This window comes from Zonotrichia leucophrys, chromosome 1 (genome assembly GCF_028769735.1).
Source record: "Zonotrichia leucophrys gambelii isolate GWCS_2022_RI chromosome 1, RI_Zleu_2.0, whole genome shotgun sequence".
Lineage (NCBI taxonomy): Eukaryota > Metazoa > Chordata > Aves > Passeriformes > Passerellidae > Zonotrichia > Zonotrichia leucophrys.
In genome coordinates, this window is record NC_088169.1 from 20138322 (window position 1) to 20161843 (window position 23522).

Sequence of the window (23522 nt, forward strand, 5' to 3'; positions counted from 1 at the left end):
TTGGAGAAGATGCTATTAATAATGATAGGAAGGATATTTCTGGATGTAGTAGTCAACATATTTCTTCTAATAGTTACTGAATGAAAAGATCACTCCATTTCAGGCTTGGCTTTGGTATGTAGGAATGACCTTATGGAAGAGCTGACTATGAAAACAATTCCGGAACAAATGCTGACAACTTAACCAATTTCAAATGGAATTTGAACAAAATGCAGGGGATAAAGTTGAGGGAATTAATTAACCAAACAGAAGAGGTCAGGGGACAGTTAATTTATTTTTCTCCAGAAAGCAAAGTCCCCAAACTTTCAGAATCATACATAAAGCATTCTATTGGAAGTGCAAATGGACAATTAACTGCCTCAGAATAAAGGATAAGCAGAGGTCCTGCAAACAAAGAAGGCTAAAGGCTTCTGTGCAAATTGTAAAAGGTCAAGCTGTCCTATGCAGAGGAGGCTGATGCAAATAAAAGAGGTCCTTCAGACAGAATCAGGGACTGAGATGAAGCCATGATGCATTGAATAAGTAGTATACCTCAAAAAGAATACAGAAATTATCTCAAAAGGAGATATCTTCTATGCCACTGTCAGTACAGTGGTAATGTTGGAGGTGCTGTACTAAAGCCAAGGTTGTTTGTGTAAATGATGGCCTGAAAAATAGAATTTCCGTTTTAAGAATAAAACGCAAGTGTCTGATCTTCCTGGATCCTGGGAACCATATGATGGCCATCCCTAGATGACAGTAATAATAATAGTAATAATGGCACAAGGTCCTCTCCGTAGCTACATTCATTGTTGTAGAATATGGTACTTTCTCTACAAGGTTTGTGTTGCCTATGTCATTAGACATCAGCTCAAAATATTGGAGGGGTTGACACATAAACCTTAAAATCTGATCTGAAGCATTTTTGATAGCTCAGTCCTTCCAGAGCTGCTCACATATGACTGGAGAATAACAAATATAATTTTTTAACCTGTTAAGCAAAAATCTGACTTAAGACCAACAGATTGATTATTCTGACATTTGTTACGAGAAAGTATTTAGAACAAGGAAGTCATTAAAAACAAAGAATAATGATGAATGGGCAAGGAAAATGAAGCATAATTTTACCATAGCCAGATAGTGCAGAATAATTTGATGGTTGTCCTTGATAGTTGTTGCATTTTTGAAAAGTATGGTATTCTTTTTTTGTTTTTTCTTTTCTAACCACATGCCTTGGATTTGGTGTTAGATTTCTGGGAGAGAAAGAAAAGTGTTTATAGCATTGCAAAGAGCACTGATACAGTTTCACTGGGAATATGAGTACATTTCCAATGCCCTGTGTTCAAGAAAGATGAATTATTGTCTGGAGAAATTGTGTGAAAACAATGAAGGAAATCGAGATATTCTCATCCTGAGGACTGAAGGAGAATAATGTTGCTTAGCGTAGTGAAAGGGAAGATGAGAAGGGTGCGATTATTGTCAATGATACATGAAGGGAATAAACAGAAAAGAAAGAATTCTTTCCATGAAAGCACAGCTATGAATCATAAAGTAGGCATAAATAAACTCAGGTTGGCAATTAGGAGCTTATTCCATAGAAGCAGGATGTTTCTTCAATAGCCTCTCGGTCTGTTGCTGTTCACCTTTCTCCCGTCATATCTTCTCATAAAAAATGTTGACTGAAATATTTTTGCCCAGGACTCATAGGGCCCACAAGAAATATTGATTTTCACAGAACAAGTATTTTATCTTAAAAAATTTTGCATTGAGGAATTTGTGGTGGTTTTTGTGTGTAAGGACTATTAGTGTTGTATGTATCTGTTCAAAGGCTCATATTCCACACAGAATAAATGAAAAGTGGAGCTTTGAGTAGTCATGGAGACAAAACGTGCTGGAAGACATGAAAACTGAAAAAGTTAAAAGATATTTTCATCTCTAGAATTTTTGTATTATGGAATGTATTTATGATGGGGACAGATCCTATGTACCAATTGGTCTTCTGGGCTTTAAAGTACATTAGTATCACAAAGGCAGGAAATGGAAAACTGAAGCCAGCAAAGATTGGTAATCAAGAGCATTAGGAAAATAAGGATTGAGCCTTAGTTTCACTGTGCCAGGAAGAAAAAATGTGTATTTTCAGTTATTTAATCCATTTTATTTTTTTTTTGCCATTTGTAGTGTAGTTTTAAATTATTCTTATATTTTATAATTTATTCTAAGATTTCTGCCAGGTGGCAGAAATGTTCCTTGGCCATCCCTTCCCCACTGGTGAAGAATGAGGTGGTGGGATTGTCTGGGGACAGGGCACAGTTTGATTCTCATAAAGGGATGGAGAAGAGCCCTGGGAAGCGCTAGCAACCCAGTCCAGCAAATATGTGAGGGCTTTTTTTTTTTAAGACAGAAGCTATGCAGCCTTAAAAGGACTTGTTTAAATTTTTGTATGTGTGCTGAGTATGTGAAGTTTGTAAGGAGCCAGCGATTCTTGCATCCTTTTAAAGTGAAAATTATAGAATGCTTCACATTCTGTTTGTCACCAAAATGCAGATTTCTATGTCTCACTATGAGTAGAATCATAAAAGTGATTTTAGTGAGAAACAGCGTGAGGACTGTTTTGATAATTTGCTATTTAAAAATGGGTCAGGAGGCCAGAATTTGCTGGCTTCCAACAACCTTGACATAGCACGGTCTGAAGAAACCCCCTTTCCTCCCCTCTCCCTCCCCCTGCAAATCTAAACAAGTCCTTTTAAGGCTATATGGGAAGGATGGCTGATAGCTATGGATATAGGTGCTATGTAAATCATTAAATAATGGGAAGGGTACTGGAATAAAAAGGAAACCAGAAACAGCAGCAGAAATGCAAAGCTCTGTGAAAGTTAGCTGGTCGTTTGGTGTGCATCTCAGCTTCTTTTCCTTCCAATTGTTTCAAGTGGCTGGGGAGTGTGTGGTTGTGTCTGTTGTGCAAACCTAGCTGAGCTAGAGCATCAAAGAAGCATCTGAGGAGTGTTTTACAAGCACTCACTAGTTAGCTTCCATGAATTACTAAAGACTGCAGTGAAGGAGGCTTTTTGGATTTCAGCATACATGGTTTGCTAATAGGATCCGAGTGGTGGAATACTCATTTGCTTGTAATTTTTTCAGTGTGTTTCCTTAGGTTACAGTTATTATGTGGAAGGTAAACCCTGTGAGCCTTTGAACAAAGTGAGAAGTAGGATTGCTGCTTTGGGACAACTTCATTCTTTCCTATATGCCTTACATTTCTGTCTTTCTCCCACATGGAGCTGTTGTGGTTAAAATGGGCACTTCACCTAACTTTGCTCCCACCAGGCACTGTGCTTCACTACTCTTACATTACTGCATTTAACATTTAATGCCCTCTCCAATGTGTGGTTTTATTATGAAATATATATTGAGTTGATGGTCAGGAGGTGCTTGGCTTTGCAAGCTGACAGAGCAGTTTTTTCCTATTCTAAACTGTATTAATTTGGGTATTAGAATGGGTTTAATGCAGTATCACTTAGATAAAACGTTAAAATAATTCCTGTAAATCAAATCCCTTAATGCATCTTCTGATCTGTGAAGCCTCTCTGGAATGGCCTTGCCTTAGCCAAGCTGCTCTCTAGTATGGGCAACAGGCTGTGAGTATGATCTGGCTGGAAATAAATGTAGTGCAGTAAAGTCTATCCTGAAAAAATTCTTGGCATTGCTTCTATTATATGTAGAACTTCTAAAACATACTTGATTTCTGTGTGGCTTGTGGAGTACCTCTGTCTGCAAGACTCTGATCCTAATCCCTTTAACATGAATGGGAGTTGTTTCTTCTCTCACTCTTTCTTCCCCCCCAGATATTGCTGGTATGTCAGACACTCCAGCACAGCTTAAGCATTCCCAAGTGTCTGTCTGTTTTACCTCTGGAAATGGCTTTTTTAGCAGACTTGGAATAGTGTCTCTTTAACTGGGCATTGTCTTCGTTTGTAATCATCATGACACGGAGGGCAGAACAACCTTTCCTACTTTACAGTACTCAGTATTTTTATTGACAATAAATATTAGCATGCCTTGGCAGTGCAGGATGCAGCTGAATCCAGTTGTGGGTAAATGCTTGCAGACCTGAGAAGTTCATTTACCTCTGTTAGTAAGGAACACCAGGCATAAAGACTTGTGCTGTCTTTTCATGTCATCTTCTCCTTAACATTGAGTCAACTTCCACAGCTGATGCTGTTGTGACATCAGTGCAAGCCACACATCCCATTTGTCATGGAGTATGCAATTAGCTAATTCTGCACATCTGAGTCCCTTTCTGTGGGAAAATGGGCTCAGGAGATGCTGAGTTGGGACAGAGCTTTTGTGAAAAAGCATCTTGGCAAGAAGGTGAGAGATTTGGTCAGGGCAGCCTATCCCCCCTGAGTGTCAGTGTCAGAGGAATGCCAGGATTTGTGGGTTTGAATGGAGCTGCCCATCAACAGCCTTGAGTCCAAATGGAAGATATCACCCTTTCAAGGCAGTGAGACAAAAACTCCTCAAAGGAAGAAATGGTCTGACTTTATTGCTTTATGACTTCACAAAATGTCAGTTTTTATTTTGATAATTGCTTTCTTTGGTTTGCAGCAAGAGACCAGACTGTTTCCTTGGATTTCTTCCCTAGACACACAGTCTTGGGCAACTTCACATTCACATTTGAATGTAAATTATTTGAGTCAGTCTCATCATTGGCATGAAATAGTAAAATAAAATCTAAGTGAGATGGATTTCTTTGAAATGAAAAAGGTTATTAGGTTATTAATTTCATGTAACTTCGTAATGAGTTACTCAGACAAATGTTTTTATTATGTTCTTTTTTGCTTAATTTTTTTGTTTGTTCTCTCAAGGAGAACTCCTGCTTTTGGCAATGATTTTCACTGGCCACAAGTAGATGAAATATAAGCGTGCAGCCAGCACGCTTTCATGTGCTGCATAATGAAAAAATGTGTGCTATCATTTTGAATTATGAAGAAATTTGTTTTCACAAACTTTTCAATATTCTCTAGGGTGTAATTATTTAACACAATAGGTACTTTTTATTTCAGTGTACTTATTAGCATGTTAATAACTTTAAAAATTCAAGACTGGCAGTGAAGGCTTGGGGAAAATAGCATAATGTACTAATTTGGGGTTTTTTTAAGTATTATTTTGCCACTTATTCTCTCAGCTGGTTGGTTAGCTACTGTTGATGAAAGTTTCTGTTTATCTGACAGAAGAAATTTTATGGAGTTAAAACAATTTTTCCTTTGTGGAGGAGGAAGAGTGAAAGTAATGACTCTCTTGAGTCTCCTGATAAAGCTTTAGTGACTGACACTGTCAGCTTAAAATCCCCATATTTCTTTATATGCATTCTTACTAGTTTTACAAGTGCTAATATGACTTATCTTTTTCTCTTTATTTTTTACAGAATTAGAGAATAGTTAAGATTGGAAGAGTTCCTCTGGAGATCATCTAGTCCAATGCTTTGTTCAGGTCAGGGTCAGCTACAGCAGCTTTCTCAGGCCTCTCTTCAGTTTTATTTTGGGCATCTTCAGAGGCAGAGACTACACAGTCTGTGTGGGCATCCATGCCGATGTCTGACCACCCTCACTGTAGAAGTTTCTTCCTATGTTTAGAGTGGAATTTCAGCCTGTGGCCACTGTCTCTTGTCCTGTGACTTGCCACCAAAGAGAAGAGTCTGTACTTGCTTCCTCCTTCAGATATTTCTGCAGGTTGATAAGACATTTCTAAGGCATCTCTTCTCTCTCAGCTCTCTCAGCCTCCCCTTGTATGAGGGATGCTCCCATTCCCATTCCTTAATCATCTTTGTGGCCCTTTGCTGGAGAACTTGCTCCAGTAAGTCAGTCCTTGTCTCTCTTGTGTTGGGGAGCCCAGAACTGGATCCCACATCCCAAGTGTGAGTGTCTCAGCCATGCTGAGCAGGGCAAGGATCCTCTCCCTTGACCTGCTGGTGACTCTTTGTCTAATGCAGCTTAGGCAGCGTAGGGAGCTGATGGCCTTCTTTGCTGTGAGGGCGCATTTCTGGCTCAAGTTCAGAACCAGGGCCTCTTCCTTGGTTCCTCTTCCCCATAAAGTTATTTTCCAGCTATATTTGGCTCATATGCTGAGCAGTTCTTGCTTTGCACCCAAGTTTCCCTAGAGGCCAGGCAGGTCAGATGTGATGTGGGCCTGAGAGGTGACCTTGTCATGAGGTTTGTGTGCCTTTGTGCAGCATGCCTGCCCAGTCCTGCAGGCAGCAGAGGCAGTCTGCGTTTCCAGCAACTCAGGCAGCATTTGTCATCTGCAGCTGGCTTGGGAGCCTTGTGATGGCAGCTGGACATGGCTGCAGTGACCTGCTAGGGAGCAGGGTCCCAGCCTGGAATCAATCATTACCAAGTGCTCTGCTTGTTCACACTGTGGGGACAAGTATACACAAGCTTGGTTCCACATTGAGCTTCCTCTGTGGCAGGTAGCTTCATGTCTTACCGTACAGAAAAATGTGAGCTAGTATCTGAAAGGTGTTAAAACAGAGACAAATGGTCCTGTCCTCTAAAGCCAGTGAAGGTCTCTGGTTTTTACATACCCACTTTCCCTGAGTGGTTTGTAGATGCAAGCCTTCTTTCTTTGTAGTGTGAATCTTTCACTGACATTAAGGAAAATGCGTGTAAACCAGCAAAGCTTTGTAATACTCAGCAGACATAGTACCTGTCACTACTCATAACTTCCTATTGTAGTTATGCTGGATTGCAGCTCACCCCTCCTCGTGTTTTCATGTGTATGAAATTAGGGAAGCTGGAAAGCCTTATGCATGGTTCAGGGCCAAGAAATTCAACATGTGGACCTAAGATATCTTACAAAATCTTCATCAAACATGAAGAATATTTTGAAACAAAAGCAAGGAAATTAAAGATCTCTAACACTGTAACTTAACACCACAGTGATTTTACAAAGACATTTAATATTTTTACCAGATGCAAAGGTCCAATGGAAGCCTGGTAGTGTCTTTCAGGAACAAATTGTTGTGATGAGCCACGTGTAGCTGTAGTGAAGAAGAGCACAGATGTTGCAAGTCACTGAGATAAAAACAGCTAGACCAACCATCTTCACTCTGTGAAAGGGGAAAGAAGGAGCAGAGTGCTGAGCTTTGTAGCAGAAAAGAAATAACAACATTTTTGTTGTTTTGGATGCTCCTCAGTGCCAGTTAGTTAGCCAAATATTTGTGGTTTGAAGTGTGAGGTAATTTGTCATCTCTTTGTAGCCCTCCTCTGGACTGTAAATGTGTACTCTCAGAGGTGCACCAGAGCAAGGAATGTGCCTGGAATATGTATGCTGATGTAGAAATGATTAATGATTTTGGAGGCTCCTTTTCTAACAGTGGCTATTTCTACTCAAGCTGAGCAGTATTCATCTTACGTGATGTGCACAAAGTTTTGGACTCAACTGCTCATACTTGTCAGTACTCACAGAGGAATCCCTACAAGATCTGGACTGATATAAGAACCTGTGTGCAAATCATAGATAGTAGGTACATGGATGTGTGAAGTGAGGTAAGGATGTGTTGGAGTAGAATAGTTTCCCTCCTGCTCCCTTTTAAAGGTTTCTGCTCTCATTGAATGGTTTTCCCCATTGCTGTCCTGTATGTAAAAAGCAGATATTTCTGATAAGCAAGCTTCCAGTTTCTCCTTAGTGTTAAAATACAAGGTTTTTGGATACCTCATTTTCTGCTTTTCTTTTGCAGCCCTCTGGCACCTCCATGGAGCTCATGGCAGCTCTTGCCAGCTCTGGCTGCATGCAAGACCCCTCAGTGCAGAGATTCTCTCCAGGCTGAGGCAGCAGCCGTAGTAGCTCAAGTACTCACTTCAGCTCACTTCTGTTGCTTAGTGTTCATTGAACCTGCAGAAAGCCTTTCAAGAAGCTGTCTTCAGTTGATGAGGGAGAACTCTGCACGCATCAAACCTTTATACATTAACCTGGTCTGTTCTTTAGTTCTTAGCAGCTAGGATTTAATCATCCATTCTAGCTGTGAATGAGTGAGTTTCTGTTTGACTATGAGTGTCACATTGTTAATGTTTGGGAGGCATTAATGTGTTGTTATATTGTTAAACACAAATATCCCACTGGATTTTTGGAAACATAAAGAGGTTGATTTGTTGCAGTACCAGTGTTCTCATGGAGTTTAAAATGAGAAAGCTGCTAAATCTGTTCCTTTTGGAAAGCTGCTGTCTGAAGTTCGTGGCTGTGTTCCCCAGTTCATCAGAGAAACTCTTCATCAGTGTAATGAAATGAATAATAGGAATGACACTACACTCTATCCTTACAATAGACTTCATCTTCTCTTTTTTCCCCCTGCAATTCCCTGAGTGTTTCACTCAGTGTGACCAGGGCTGATTGCCATGTACACAGAATCCTCTTATCCCTGGCAGTGGATGTGATTATTCTTGTGCTGGATGTATTTATAACAGGACCAGGCTCAGTGTACATGAAAGAAAGAATGTTCTAACATAAATCAGTTCAATCATTCAGTTGTTAGAAGATACTTCTTTCAGATTTTTATCAGATTCTGCTTTAGGGTTTACCTCTGCTGGTAAAAATTTTTGCATCTGCTTTTAACTCCGTTACTTAAAATATTCTTAGCTTCAAAACTACTCTCTTCATGCCTCTGTATTTTCTTTGGTAAAGGTGGTGGAACCCAGCCCTTTGTCATCTTTGAGAAGCTGTCACTGGTGACCATCAGGGTAGAGAATGAGGAGATTTGGTCATTTACAAAAGTTATTGAAGGATCCTTGTCATATTAGGTTTTGCATAGGCTGTCTCTTTTGATATTGTTTTGACTGCGTACCGTGATGGTGTCCAGCAAGGTGTGGTGGCCTGCCTGGCCTGTGCCTGCCAGGGTTCCCTCCCTGCCAAGATGCAGGGTTGGTGCAATGTCACACAGAGGAGGTACTCATGGGGTAAATGTGTGCATGGTGTCCCACAAGACTGTTGATGTAATTTGTTTATGCTGAGAGAAAACCTTGTATTACAGTCTAGTAGGATGGCAAACCACAATCAAAACAGTTACATTTGTACACCATGTGAAGCAGCTTATTGAATCCTCAGGCCAGCTTCAGAGGTCAAGTCCTTTCATCCCATTGCCTGGTCTTGGCAGAGGCCCAGTGCTGAGGAAGAGTCCTGTCCCTGCCCTCTAATTCCTCCTCCAGACAGCCTTCTCAGCCAGCCAGAGGAGACTCTGTCTTCCTTGGCTGTGTTGTCTCCCTGGACCTCGGGTATGCATGCACAGAGCAGGCATACATGCATACAGCTATGCTGGAAATGTGTGTTGCTCAGTCATCTTCTAAAACAGCTCTTGATGGTTCTCTTCAAGCCCCTGATCTTACCTTTTCTCCTTGCCTGAGTTGGAGAAATGGAAGTGTGTAGGGAGCCAGGGCACAGTGAGTTTCCCCATGGATGCCACTGTGGGATGGCACCATGTACGAGTGGAGGTGAAAGGGCTGAAGTACTGATGCATGGGTTTAGGGTGGAAAGAACAGGTAGAAAGTCAAGGAAAATGGCAGACAATGGCATATAAGGGTGAATGTCAGAAGCACTTGTAAATATTTTTTTTTCTGCTTATTTTTAGGATGTGTATGTTGCTCTGTGACTTGAAAAATGGGAGAAAACCTGTGAAAACTTGGCTATATGCTATATGATTTTTCATAAACAGGGAAGCAGAAAAACCTTGCATCTTCTCAGAGTAACTTCCATCCCAGTGGTGCACTTGGTTTGCCCGGTTATGTTCCTTGTGAATGTGACATTCAGTATATTTCCAGGAGCCACAGCTCTTGGAATGCCCCAGTTAGCTTTGGGCCGGTGGGGACAACAGCTGTGGCCTCTGCTGTCTTGGTGCCAGGTGGGGTGGCTGCAGGGAATCTCCATCTCATCCTGAGCTTTGCCAAAGATTTTATTTAGCACTTGTCGGTTATTTATGATGTTAAAGCCAACTTTTATGAGAAAGCCACATTAATTCACACAAAGTAAGCTGCAGATGTGTATGGCTAAAATGTTACCAAGAACTCTGTGGCTCAAAAAGATAAAGCTTTATTCAAAGACAGGACACTGCTCACATTTCCCAGAAAACACATAATGAAGAAGATACATTTATGTTAATTGGGTTGGCACCAAGAAATAAAAAGCTCTTTTAGGTTTGGTCTCAAGAGGTATGGAAAGTTCTTGTTAAGCATTACATGTCTGGGGAAGCTCTCACCTTTCAGGTGCTCTGACCTTTGCAGGGTTGAACACCTGGAGACCTTTTTAAAGTTTGTTTTATTGACATATATTTGCCAAGTTGTCTAGTACTTTTCTTAAAAGAAAAGAGACAGGAGCTAGTTAGTATATATGAGGAGACGTATTAGAAAATAAATTATAGTTTTGTGGTTAAATAGTCTTTTAGGTCTTGTAGTTGTGGTTTCTTTATTTTTGTTTGGATTTTTTTTTTGTTTTTTTTTTAAGAAAATTGCTTTAAGTGTGGCAGTGTCAGATTACTTGACTTCTATCAGGATATTCCCATCAGTGCATTATTTTTTGCTGACATGCTATACAACTTTTGAAATGTCAAGTTACAGGATGATCCTAGGAAAAAAGTGATTAAGCATTCTTAGTTGCTCTGAAGTATACCTACAATGAGGTTGCATTATTTATTATATAAGAATATTGAATTTTTAGTCTCCTTCATTAAAAAAACCCCACAACATTTGTGCAAGGTTAAAATAAATAACAGAAACAAAGCATTTTAGAGGGATTTGATGGACTGTCTCAGATAGCAGATTTTTTTTTTTTTTTGGTATGGGTATGTTCCGATGCATTTTCCCTTACATACAAAGTAAAAGGTCAGTTGTTAATTGCAGTAACATTCCTTTACTCTTTCTGACTGTGTAAAGCAGCTATTAGTGGTACAGTATGTATACTCTGAAGGTACCTTATGTGACAGCAAGACTTGAAACAGCTCTCCTGAATGATTTATGCTTTGGAAATGTCAGGAAGTTCCATCAGGATAACTGCTAGTTTGTTGCCTATGTGTATTAAGAGGTTTCTGTCCATACAAATGTGTCACTCGTACTGAGTGATGCACAGAAAGTGGCCTGTTCCTTTGCCACAGAAGGATGACAAAGGCAGCTCCAGTCACAGTGTTCTCCACTGTGATCTTAGCACGGCGCTCACCCCGGGGCACTGCTGCTGCAGCTGCCTCATCTGCCTGTGTTCCAGGCTAAGAAGAAACCAAACTTCTGATATTTCAATGAGTGCAAGAAGAGTAGAAGCAGGGGAAGCAGTCCTATTTTCCAAGGGATTGTCCTTTTCTGTCGGTGCATTTCTAGGATATAGTACGGATGTAAAAACAAGGGAAGAGGAAGATGCACTGAAGAGAGTCAAGAACTCTTTAGGAGGAGGAAATGGGCAAAGGAGGATGCAGAGCTCATCCAGGCAGATGGATGGATTAGAAGACAAATATTATAGGGAATGGGACAATATCAATGAGGGACAGGTCAAATGACTCCTGAGAAAGATCCCTAATAATTATAATAAGCAGTGGAGCAAATAGGAATGTTTTGATAGGTGACCAGGAAGTTTTGTAGATCAAGAAGTCAGTCTTTATTGAATGAAAGAGGTGAGTAATCTCTGACTTCAGTGCTAAACGAAGTGGGTTATATTTTTAATTTTTATCTACCATGAAAGCATTTTCCTGGGCAGTTCTGGAGCATCAGCATTAAAGAGAAAATCCTGTGCAACTGAATTCAGTGTGTGTAGACCTACTGACTTCAGCAGACTGTTTCTACTCTTAAGCTTTCAGTATATTACTAACCAAACTGACAGCTTGAAATATACCTGAGGGGCTCTTATAAAAAATTCGCATTTTAAGATCTGTAGCTATATAAAGATTGTTTCTTTAACACTTACAATTCTAGGATTTCTAATTATTTATGCAAAATTTGAGTCAAAGAAATCTCTGAACTTTTTTTTTTTAAATAAAGAATAAGGGTATTATAACAAATCTTAAATTATAGTTGACCTTACTTGGTATGTTTGACTTTTTTGAGGTTGAATATCCCACCCTGAGGCCAATCTAATATGTCAATAGAATTGGGTATCTTTTTCTTTTACTGACTTTCTTGTGGGATGTTATTTCACTTCTCAATGGTTTAGGTTTTCCTATCTCTCTGTTTATTCTGAGAATGTCTGTCTGATAGTTGTTCTTATTTCATTTATTAGGGATCAACATCTGACTTTATTCCTGTTTTTATAGATTCTGCCTGTAAGAGATGCCTTTCTTATGTGATTGAGATACTCTGAAGCATTAGAACACCAGGTACTCCAAATGAAACAAAATCTGCAGTTTCTGCCCTACTGGGTGAAGGTTAACTAGGTTTAAAATCTAGTCCTGGGTTGTATCTTTCCAGTGAAGTCTTTCAGTGAAGCTGTCAGACATTGATGAAATTAGTAGAGTTCTTTATGAAGTTTTTTTATAATCCTTCCCCAAGTTCACATCCATGTCTGTGTATGTATGAAAGGTGCTTATAACAAATCAGTTAATATGAATGTTAACATGAATGCAGATTACAATAATTAGTGGGCTGTGAAGGGATGAAAAAATGGCTATGAATGGATGAAAAAATGAGTATATCTGGGTGTCTACTTGGTGCTCCTTTTTGGTGAAATTGTTAAGAACCTGGTGACAGAAGGGGAAAGAAGATGTTAATTTTCAAACTTTTTAATAAGAACATAAAATCTGACCTTTCTGTATTGTATTCTGTCTTGAAATAAATGCCACAGTCTTTTTTTCACATATGTAATGCAAAGTCTGCAATATACACATTTTGTGTGTTAATTTTTAAAATCACCTTGAACACTCATCAGTCAAATGTAGTTGGTATATAATAGTTCTTTGTGCTTACTTTCATCTTTTCTTTGTAACCTGCTGACAGATTAAAATGAACACCTAGCTAGTAATAAGCTTTATTTTATTTTTTTGTATAGAAGTTTCTAATAGGTCATGACTTGCAGATACTTTGTCTGTGCCAAACTCAACAGCAACCAAAAAGAAAACCCCTCTTACAACACAAAACTAAGGATATTGTAAACCACTGTGAGATAGATTTTTCCATCTTTCTTCTCTGTTAATGACTTTCATTCCATCCTTTTGTCTTACATCACTTACCATTGTGTGACAAGTGGAAAAACTCCTTGAGTTTCTTTGAAAGCTAAAAGAATTTGTGTATTTTATGGCAGCATTCTTCAAAAGTATTTTACCTCTGTGTTTTTATTACAAATTTTCAGCTGAGCTGTGAAGTGGAGCAACTGACCTAACATGCAAGGTATACATAGAGAGGGAAAACATTTAAATCATGTTTTATGTCTTTCTACAACGTTTCTGTCTGGTAGAATATAATAAAATAGCAGGAAGTTGGGAATAGAGGAGGACTTGGTAATAGGAAGACTTGGCTTTAAAAGCTTGAAATATTTGCCCTTAATATTTTGCCTTCCTTCCTTGCCAATACAATTATTTTCAGAAATCTCAGTTCTTTTTCAAATGTTGTATTGTGAAAAGGCAATTCGTGAAAGACCTAAGCTGATACAGAAAAACTGTTCCATCCAAACTGATAATTTTCTTTCAGGGACACAGTAAAATACTGGTTTTGAATTGTAACTGGTTGCTACATGTATAAATAACAATAGAGAAAAATCATTCATAATTCAACTTTCATGTGACACTAATACAAAACAGATCAGAAGCTTAGCTGAGTAACTGTTTGGGAAATAATTTAAAGATTAATAAATAACAATCTGTATAGTGTTCAGTATAGTTTAATTGACTCCTTGTTTTGCAAGTGGTTAAGCTTTGGTGTTTTTTACATGGCTGTACAGGAGGCATTTTTGAGTCTCCTACCTTGCTGTTCCACATGTTTTATGAAGACAGTCAATTAGTTAAATTAGTTTTCAGTGCTCAGCTGTGTCCTGCCCATCCTTCCTTCAAATGCATCAGGGTCTGCCTTGAGTCCTGCAGGTGTGGGTGTGACCATCCTGCTGCTCCTTCTTGTACCTGCACTGGGGCGGCGTCTCCTGTCCCAGGGAGGGTGAGCAGGCCCAGGGCTGCTGTGGCACGAGGCTCTCCTGCTGCTGAGTGGGGACACTGCTGCTCTGAGCCCCTGCACTGGGGCACACCTGCTGCTGGGGCACACCTGCAGCTGGTGCACATCTGCACACCTGCAGCTGGGGCACACCGGCACACCTACAGCTGTGGCACGCCTGCACACCTGCAGCTGGGGCACACCTGCAGCTGGGGCACATCTGCACACCTGCAGCTGGGGCACATCTGCACACCTGCTGCTGGGACACATCTGCACATCTGCAGCTGGGGCACATCTGCAAAGCTGCTGCTCCCCCAGGCTCAGCTTTGGGAGCCGCCTGCTGAGCGCCGCTGGCTGTGGAAGCACAGGTTGTAGCTGCCCTTAATGCTGTGGTGCCCAGCAGGAGGATTCTGCTCTGCAGGCATGGAGGGTTTGAGTGAAGCATCAGAACTGACTGTCCTTTTTGCACATGTGCTTTTTTCCCTGTTGGTAACAGCGTTGGCTTTTACAGAGGCACCTGAGAACTGTATGGGGTCAGTGCTCCCAACAGAGCTGGGGTTTTGCTTTTAAAAAGAGATATTTGGCTCAGACATTAGAAATGGTGGAGGTTCAGGTACTGCCAGTGGCTGTCTGAGCTCTCTCACTCTTCCAGCTCACCAAGGGGGAGCCCACTCTTCATTGCTTACTGGACTTTCTGTTCTGCTTGTCACCACATAAAGTATGTATTTATAATTCTTAAGCGTGTAAACGTTGCCACAGAGTTTATTAGCCTATCTTCTGTTTTGCTGCTGATGTGGTTCTAAGATGCTTTTACCAAGAACTATTAGAATAAATTATAAATAGTTAAATAACTGTTTAGAAATGTCTGACTCAAGCTTATTGTACATACGAGGACTAATTCAATTTTTTTTTTCATAAATGGCAACTATTTTCCTCAGCAATCTGAAACTGAACAACAGAAGGGTCTCCAAGCAAATTAATCAGGAGAAAAGTAGTAAAACCAGCCCTGCTCAGGCTTTTTTTCCTCCCTTCTGTGTGGGAAACATGACGTTTTCTAACCCGATAGTGGGAATGTTTTCTTCTGCAGGCCTGAGTCACTTGGGAGGAATGCTAAGATTAATGCACAAGATTAATTTTCTCACTGCTGCATTCTCCACTGCAAAAATGGAAGTTTCCTTTCCTTTGAACTTTTCTTTCATTTCCAGCAAAATTTCAGGTACTCTGAACATTTTTTTCCCTACAATTTCAAACACAGTTTTCTTCTATAAAATCTGTAACATTTTTCCTTGCCTTTTAGTGACCATGGGCACAGAAGTGATTAATCTTTGTTTGCTCTGCATTTTATGCAGTTCTGCAGAATACATAAAATCCTCTGTTCTCAGAGAGCTGTGAACAGAAGTTTTTACTTTATCAGGGTTCCCTAGATGTACGATATCAGTTTAATCCAGTTTTTTTTCCATTTTCAACAATAGTAATCTCTAGCAACAGATGTTCCGAAATGGCTTTATATTTATTTTGGATCCTCTAAGAGAGATTACTTCTGCTGTCATCTTTCTTAATTAAGCATTAACAATTATTGCAAGAATTAGTCTGAAATGGTAAAATTAAAATAAGAGATAAAGGATGTCTTTCCAGGTGGCTCCAGAGTAAGCACTACTCTCTATACATTGAATCTCATCAAAGGCCAGATTTTAATGCACATTAATTTCATTTTGACATGCATTGCATAAGTGTTCTCATTGAATTTGAACAAAAAGACTTAATGCTCTATCTTAAATGAATAATCTGCCTGTTAAAGTAATTTTAGGAAAAGCAGTAGTACAAAAATGAGTTCATGTTCCCATGGCCAATGCACCTTAAGTTATATAATTTTAAGATTAGACACGTGTAGTTGAAAGGCATCATAAGTGAAAGGCGTGCAATTGGCCTTTTTTCATTTGTTTGTAAATAACAACATGTTCTGTGTTACTGTCCCTGAAGGAGCAGGAGCACTTTGGGCCAGGCATTACTTACAGCACTAATCTGCAGGGGAAATGCCTGAATCTGCTCCCTGCCCTTCCTGTGCCCCAGTGCTGCTGCCCACAGAGGAGGGATGGGAGGTGACCTGGAGGTGATAACACTGGCTTTGGACCCAACAGTGTCTTTTATTTGATTAAAAGGAAGTCAGTCTGGAGAACAGTTAGGAAGAAATGGAGATGCTTCAGGTGAGTATGTAAGTAACTTGGTTGTATATGAGTAACATAGGTTGCTTTCTCAGAGAGGTTTATTTTGACAAAGACCTATAAAATCCTATTCCACTGATGTAGCTGAAGTTTCTGCCTTGTTCTTCATTTAGGATAGACCTTTACTTGGGTTTCTTGTAGTGTTAAGGGACAGAGATTTTCTTGTAGCAAATGCCCTGTTTTTGTCTTTGAAGACATTTGGTTCTCCACTGAGATGAGATTGCAGAGATAAAAAAAAAGGGTAACATTAAAACTCTTGAAATTCTGTCTTATTCAGTCAATTAGAACACATAATTAGTAATTTAAAAGGTAGTTAAAATTTGACAGGCTGCCAAAATTTGTGTATCACATAATTTTTTTTTAACAGTGGCTTATTTTTTGAAGTTATTTGTGATTCTTCTGGCCTTGTTTTTTTCTCACCTTCCTGCATCTGACTTTCAATGGATTTCAATTCAATTGAAATTCATTTCAATGCTTCTCATTTTCTAAAGCCCTGAATTTTTCTCTATCTGTTGCCCACAGATTTCATTCTGTGCTCTTCTTGTTTACATTTGCTGCTTTTCTTCCATAGGTTTCTGACACTGTTGATTTCTTGCTCAGTCCCATATTGGCTACTCATTAACTTCCCATGAATTGTTCCCTTTTGGTATTGAATGCTTACTTCTACAATTTTTCATGATCCTTCTTTTGTTCCTTTCTTGTTATATCACCATCAAGACTGGTCATTAGTCCTGTTTACCAGCATAATTTTCTGGGACTTCTATATCATTAGGTAGAAATGAAAGCAAATGTGAATTTGGGTGTACTTAACAGGGTAGAAATTAATTAGAAATGTAGAAAATAAAACTGTCCCCTTGCCTCTGAGACTTAAATTTCATGAGAGTTTTCTAATTAGATTGCAATTTCTGATTTTCCATATTCAGATCAGCCCCTTTCTATCAATGGAGAACTTAGTTTAGAACTTCTTCTCTGATCAGTGAAAAAATTCAGATAACATGGCCGAAAACTCACATTTAGTCTAAATGGGAGGAAAATTTTTCAGTAGGACTTACTGAAAATATCTGAAGTATCACACAGATTAATAATAAGCCAACGTGTCAGGTTAAACTGGAGAAGGAAACAGATGGAATCACAAACTGCAGAAGACTTTCTGAGCATCTTGCTGAGGCCTTTTCCAAAGACATTTGTTTTATTTATGGTGAATGTTACTTCAGTACGTTTCTAAACAGACAAGAAAGAGGAATCAGAGTCTTAAGAGCAGAGACATGTACTTGAAATTTAGCACTTCACGCTGTGTTCCAGCCTGTCTGAGAGCAGTTGCTGTAAAGCATCTGGAGAGGAGAAGGGATTAAGGCCTGGACCTTGGACATGGATGCACTCATAGTTGGGCAGAGAGCTGCAGGGTGGGGTCTGCATCTGACACTGCTGCTGCACTGCTGTGCCTGCTCTGCAAATGCTTTCCTGCTGACCTTAAACAATTTCCTTGGGGCTCCATGAAAATAGAGAGGGAAGTGGCAAGTGGCAAAGTTGTAACAGACTTTTGAAATGGCTTTTTCTGGAGCGGAAGCTGCAGCCTTGAGTGAGTGCCTGAGCTCCCTGAGCAATGGAGAGGATGAAGCAGGAGCTGCATCACAGACCTGCCAGTGTGAGAGAGGGCTCCACAGGACCCAGAAAATGTGGGTTCACTGTTCTCCAGAGTGGCCTGGAGGGAGGTTCCAAGGCCAGTTTCTGGGAAGAGCTACAAGCCACTAGGTTAGAGAATAGCCGAAAATTGGGAATCTCTGTTTATGTTTGTTCTGGTCCATTATGTTGGTTTGGTTTTGTATTTTTTTTCCACTGGTGGTCACATCTGACTTTTGGGTTTGATTTGATGGTTTGTTTCTTTTTTTGTTTCTTTTTTTTTATTCACCCTTTTCTTAGTTTATTTTTGGTCTTTTTTTTCAGAAATATATTCTCATATCTGTGTAGTGTTCTGACCATGAAGCTTTTTTTTTTTTTTTTCAGAATAGCCTGTTTCCACGTTTTTGAATGAAAACTGGTCATCTCTTTGTCCTGTAAGCATGTGGCCTTTCACATGTACCTCTGGGAGACCACCTCCTGTACTTTCTGCCTTCTCACGCCCTGCTCTGTGGATCTCAGTGTGGTGGGGCTGAGCTTTGGAGACCAGGCTGACATTTTACTGATCATGCCAGAAGGGCTCTGGAAAGCTGCGCAGTTTTCCACTCTAAATTTAAACACCTGTGTACAGTCCCTGTTAGGCATGTGGCACCAACCTTTTGTTTTGGTGTTCTCAGATGTAAATTGGAGTGATTGTGGAGAGCTGGGAACTTCACAGGAGTATGGATTGGTCCCCTCTGCTGCTCTGGATTCAATAAGCTGTATATGTTGTTATAAATGTAGATTGCCGGCTGATTGTGGTTGATTTGTTCTTACTAGTCACAACTCTCAAATCATGTGAGGTATTAGTCCCACTTATTTCTAACACTGCACAAAAAGAGAGTAAAGATGTTAATTTTCAAAGTAAAATCAGGCAGTTATTTTTTATGTTCTCGAAATCTACCAAGAAACAAAGACTTACCTTCCTCTGATTTTTTTTTTTATCATAGGATCTTATGTAACAACCAAAGTGATAGTCCTTAGACTGAACTTTTGTACATTATTAATATGACTTTTCAATATCTTGCATGCTTTTGCTCTTCAGACTACAATAACATGTCATTGGGACCATCAGTAGCAATTTGGGTCACTTTATCACCAGTTTTTCTTTTTACTTACTTCATAAAATCTTTACCTAGAGGATATGGAGTTATTCTTCAGGGACATTTCATCTTAGGATGTCTCTAACCCTTTCTACTGAGTGCATTTCTTTCAAACATGTCAAAATACATGTGGAAAAGCCTAGCCACCAAAAATTAGAACATCTGTCTTTCTTGATTTACAAAGCAGTGACTGAATCTGTAAGATAAAACCTTCAGGATCATCATGAGAAGTTTGTGAACCTTAGCCTGGCTCTGTTTTAAAAAAGGCTTTCCTTGTGTCCAGAGTTGTTGCCAGGTAAGACATTAGAAAAACTTCCACAAACAAGGTGTGGAAGCAGAACAAATGAGCGTGGTCCTGCTCCAGCTAACATTTACTGAAAGACTGATGTGAGCTTCCTTTAGGGCAAAGTTGTCTTCCTTTGTATTCATAACAGAGAGAGAGGGAGATGGTATTGGGTCTGTACTGGAGTTCTGTAGCTATTTCAGAGTTAACTGAGTTAACTCTTTTCTGACTGGCTAACTTAGTTTACTGACATTGCTAGGGATCCCTTTAAATGTGGCATCATGGACAGTTTATGATTCTGTTTTCTATATTTTTGTTTTCTTGAATGATGCACAAGCAGACCCAAGTGTCTCAGAAGTGAGGAGTGTTTTGGGGTACCTCAGATTTCAGATGATGAAATCAAGTTTGATTTTTCCGAAGGATGAGGGCACAGCATCAATCTGCCTCAGAAAGCTTCTCAAAGTGGGTGGTTGCGATCTAAGTCTGAAGCAGCATGTTTGTGCAAAAAGCCATAGTCCCATGTCACAGAGAGTGAGATTATCACTGTGCTCATCCTGGGGGTCTTGCTCCCTGTCAGGATTTGGGAGAGGGAATACCAGAAGCCAGACGTGATCTGTCCAAAGCAGCAAGGTCTTGTGTTGTGTGAGGAAATAGAACAGACTGAAGCTCTGAAGTCATGCAAGCATTTCTCTAGGGAAATATAAATGTCTGAAGTATAACAGAACCCAGTTTAAACCAGGACTCTTTTAAATACCTCTACTCAGAAGAAAATGTGACCATTTTGTTCTTAAGTTTGCGAGTCATAGGCAGGATTTACGTAAGTATTGTTATTATTTACAGTGATTGTTACAATGTTTGAGTTAAATATCCTCGAGCAAATCAGTGAGGAGCTAAATTTACATCCTTGCCTGGTTTTGTGTGTCACACAGTGCTATATATCAAACCTATTTGTCGGGTGAGTGTTGAGCTGAACAGAACAGGTCTGTTGCTCAGAGCAGCCCTGCTCATGCTGAAGTTGTGCCTTAGCTTCCAGAAATGCAATGTAATGAAATGCCAATAGACATTGTTAACTTGGCAGCAGCTCAAGCACTGTATTGGAGTGAGGCTTGATTTCTTTTATGCCAAGGTAGTGCTAGAGCAGCACTTGATTTATCCTGAGTTTACAGGACTATGACAGACTATAAAAACCTAGTTCTGGGCACTGGAATACTTCCCTGAAAAATAGGAGGAGTGTAATTTACTTTTTGTATTCGTACTGTTGGTTTTTTTGTGGCTAATAGAATATTGTTCATATATTATATATAATTCTGGGTATAGTGCTGTGAGAGCTGGATAGTTACTATTATATAGAGTTAAGACTACTAGAAAGGCAAAAAGTCTGAGTCCAGTTTATGAAGAATGTAGAGCAGTATGGCAGATGTGTGAATGGGGAAATTCCCTGCTTTGTAGATTCAAGTAGCATGTGTATATGTCCAAAGATGGCTTTGTTGTGTTTTTTTTTTAATAAGAAAATAAATATTCTCATTCTCAAACTTTCTTTTGGAGGCAGTAGGACTTTTTCTTACTATTTTTCTCTTTTTCTTCAAGCCTCCTAATCCCCTATATTCAGCTGTAGTCCTGAATCTAAACAGTACACTATGGATTTTTTTACTTGGATTTTGTGCTGGTGAATAAAAATTCACAGTACTCCCCATGAGAAGCAAACAGGAGACTAAATATCTTGACCTGCAGTGTCATTTGGTTGTTTAAGATTCTGATCTTCATCTGCTTGGTTAAGCTATAAGGATATTCATTTTAATGCACAGGCCAGGTGGCAAGTCATGTGAATATGAATGCTTTACATGTGAAAATTTTTACACTGGTGCTTATTCATTTCAGGACATAGGAAGTTTCATGCTACTCAGCTGCTTGTTCTTCCAAAAGATTCTGCAGCACTTCTCAGTGGAAGTTCAGTGCTAGAAACAATAAATTTATATTCATCAGCTTCATTGTGCAAAACTGTACAGATAGAGCAGTTAAAAGAATATGGTAGTACTGAGACATTTACTTCTCATTTGCTTAGCTGAGGCTGGGATTCTGACTTCATGTTCTGAGTGCCTTTCAATCTGGTGTATATATGATTAATGTTGGTGAGTCACTTCTGATGGGAATTTTCGCTTTTTCTCACATTGCAAGATAGGGAGACTTTCTGCTCCTCCTACCACCAGTTCAGAAGCACTGTAGAAGACAGAAAGGAGGAGATAATTTGTCTTGTTTTCAGAATTGCACTCTGTTAAAGGAACTGAGGAGATTGCCAGTCCCTTTGGCATTTTCTGCACAGGTGTCTGCAAACCAACTAGGACAGCTGGGATTGGGATAAAGGTGTAAGTAGATTGTTATATGCACTTGAGAAATGTTCTTACTGCTTATTTAAATTCAGAATTTAGGTGGGAAGACTAGTCTAGAAAAAATGGGAAGGAATATTTGGGAAGGAAATTATTCTGTAGGTGCAGGAAGGCAGATCATGACCTGAATCCTTTTGGGGTTCGTGGTAGGAATTGTTGGAGCTCTGGAGATCTGCTTATTCCTGTCGTAAGAAAATAAATAAATTCTCCTGGGGGCAATATAATGCTTCGTTAACACAGCTTAGCTCAAAAGCTCAATGTAGCTGCCTGTAAAATAATGTAGGCATGTCTACAGAACTTCCCTGTGATTTTAGAAAATGCTTTTCCTCTGTTTGTGTGTGCGTGCCTGTGCATAAAGAATGCAGTACATAGGTTGACTGTGAGATTCAGTTACCACAAAATTCATAAAATAGGATAGAATGGCTTTCATATTGAGGAATTTTAAAGGGCTCCACCTGTATCTAGAGACCAGATATTTGGAAATGCCTAGGTACATAAAAGTACTGGAAGTCCTCAGTGGTATTTTGCAGGGTTTAAAGCAATTTAATAGCTGCTGATTGCAGCAGGGCTTAGGCAACTGACTTGCTTCTGGTTTAGACAGCCCTGCAAGACCTCTGTGTGTAATTTTAGTCCTCAAAGTAATGTCAGAATATGGTCTGATGCTTCAATGAGTATTCTTCAGCTAAAATTTAAAGTCTGCCTGACCTCACCTCTGTCACTGAGGACAGACCTCCTGAGTTTGTGTCTTGTGGATTTTGTGTCCAAATCCTGTTTTGTGGAGCTGCAGCTCTACCCTAGGACAGGGCAAGATCACTTGAGGCAAACCACTGGTACTGGAGACACCTGCATCAGATAATTCGTGTTTTTATGGTTGTGATGTTCACTACAAATGACATTACCAACTATTTCATGACCTCTAGGAATTTATTCTTTTGTCTGTCTTTTGGACTTTGGTATTTCAAAAACTGACTCAGCAGAAAGCATGTGGCTACAGTGAATATCAATGCCAATTATCATGACATCAGTAATACTGCTGTTAGTTTGGATTCACATTATTGTTGGATCTATAAGTTTAATTCATTCTATTATGGATTCTATTTTCAGTAACATTCAATTTGTATTGCTAGCGGGCTGGGAAAGAACCCATGGAGGAAAGAAATTTTGTCTAATATATGCACTAACAACACTTTAGAAAGTGACTTCCATAAAACAAAAAAAAAAGAGTAATTAATTGTACCAGAGATTGATACTTTCTCTTCTTTCCCCTCTGTTCCTCACAGCTTTTGGAGCTCTGTTTGCTTTCCAGAGGTGTAATGATGTGCTCTGAGTGACTAAAAAGGCTTATTTCTGTCCTAGGCTTAGAGCATAAAGGATGAATGCTTTGGTGGCTGATCTGAACACTAGGGGAGAAAATTGAGCTTTATAAAGATGGAAAATGAAAAGACTTTATAATGCCTTCATTGCTTCTAACATTTGTTTTCAGTATTTTCTGCAGTATTTTTTTCTTTTCTGAAGAAACCTATAGCTTCCACACAAGTTCCTTTGCCCTGTTGATTTTCGTGACTTGTTATTCATTAACAATCTATTACTACCAACAGAAGATGCTCAGGTCAAGCTTTTGGCTGCTATAAAATGCACACTAAATACCCAGTGTGAATTCTGGTGGGCATTTGCACTTACCCAGCCAGTAAGGATGCTCTTGGGAACCCTGCAGAGAATTGCTCAATATTCCCTAAGACTGCAGTCTCCAAATTCAGACAGTGTGTACAGCATGGATCTTTAAAAAGACTTTTAAAAAA

At 39.5% G+C, this 23522-nt stretch overlaps 1 protein-coding gene across 4 annotated transcripts in view; it reads left to right on the forward strand.

The window, feature by feature from the left end:
• The window catches only part of ARHGAP6 (Rho GTPase activating protein 6), a 315428-nt gene that overhangs the window by 174712 nt on the left and 117194 nt on the right, over positions 1-23522 (forward strand). Inside the window, exon 1 of one of the 4 annotated variants that reach the window (XM_064708554.1) lies at positions 21666-21702. The exons of the other annotated variants lie outside the window; for them this stretch is intronic. The gene's annotated coding sequence lies outside the window, so the exon portion shown is untranslated. Of the gene's footprint in view, positions 1-21665; positions 21703-23522 lie in introns of those variants that run through there. 4 annotated transcript variants of the gene reach the window in all.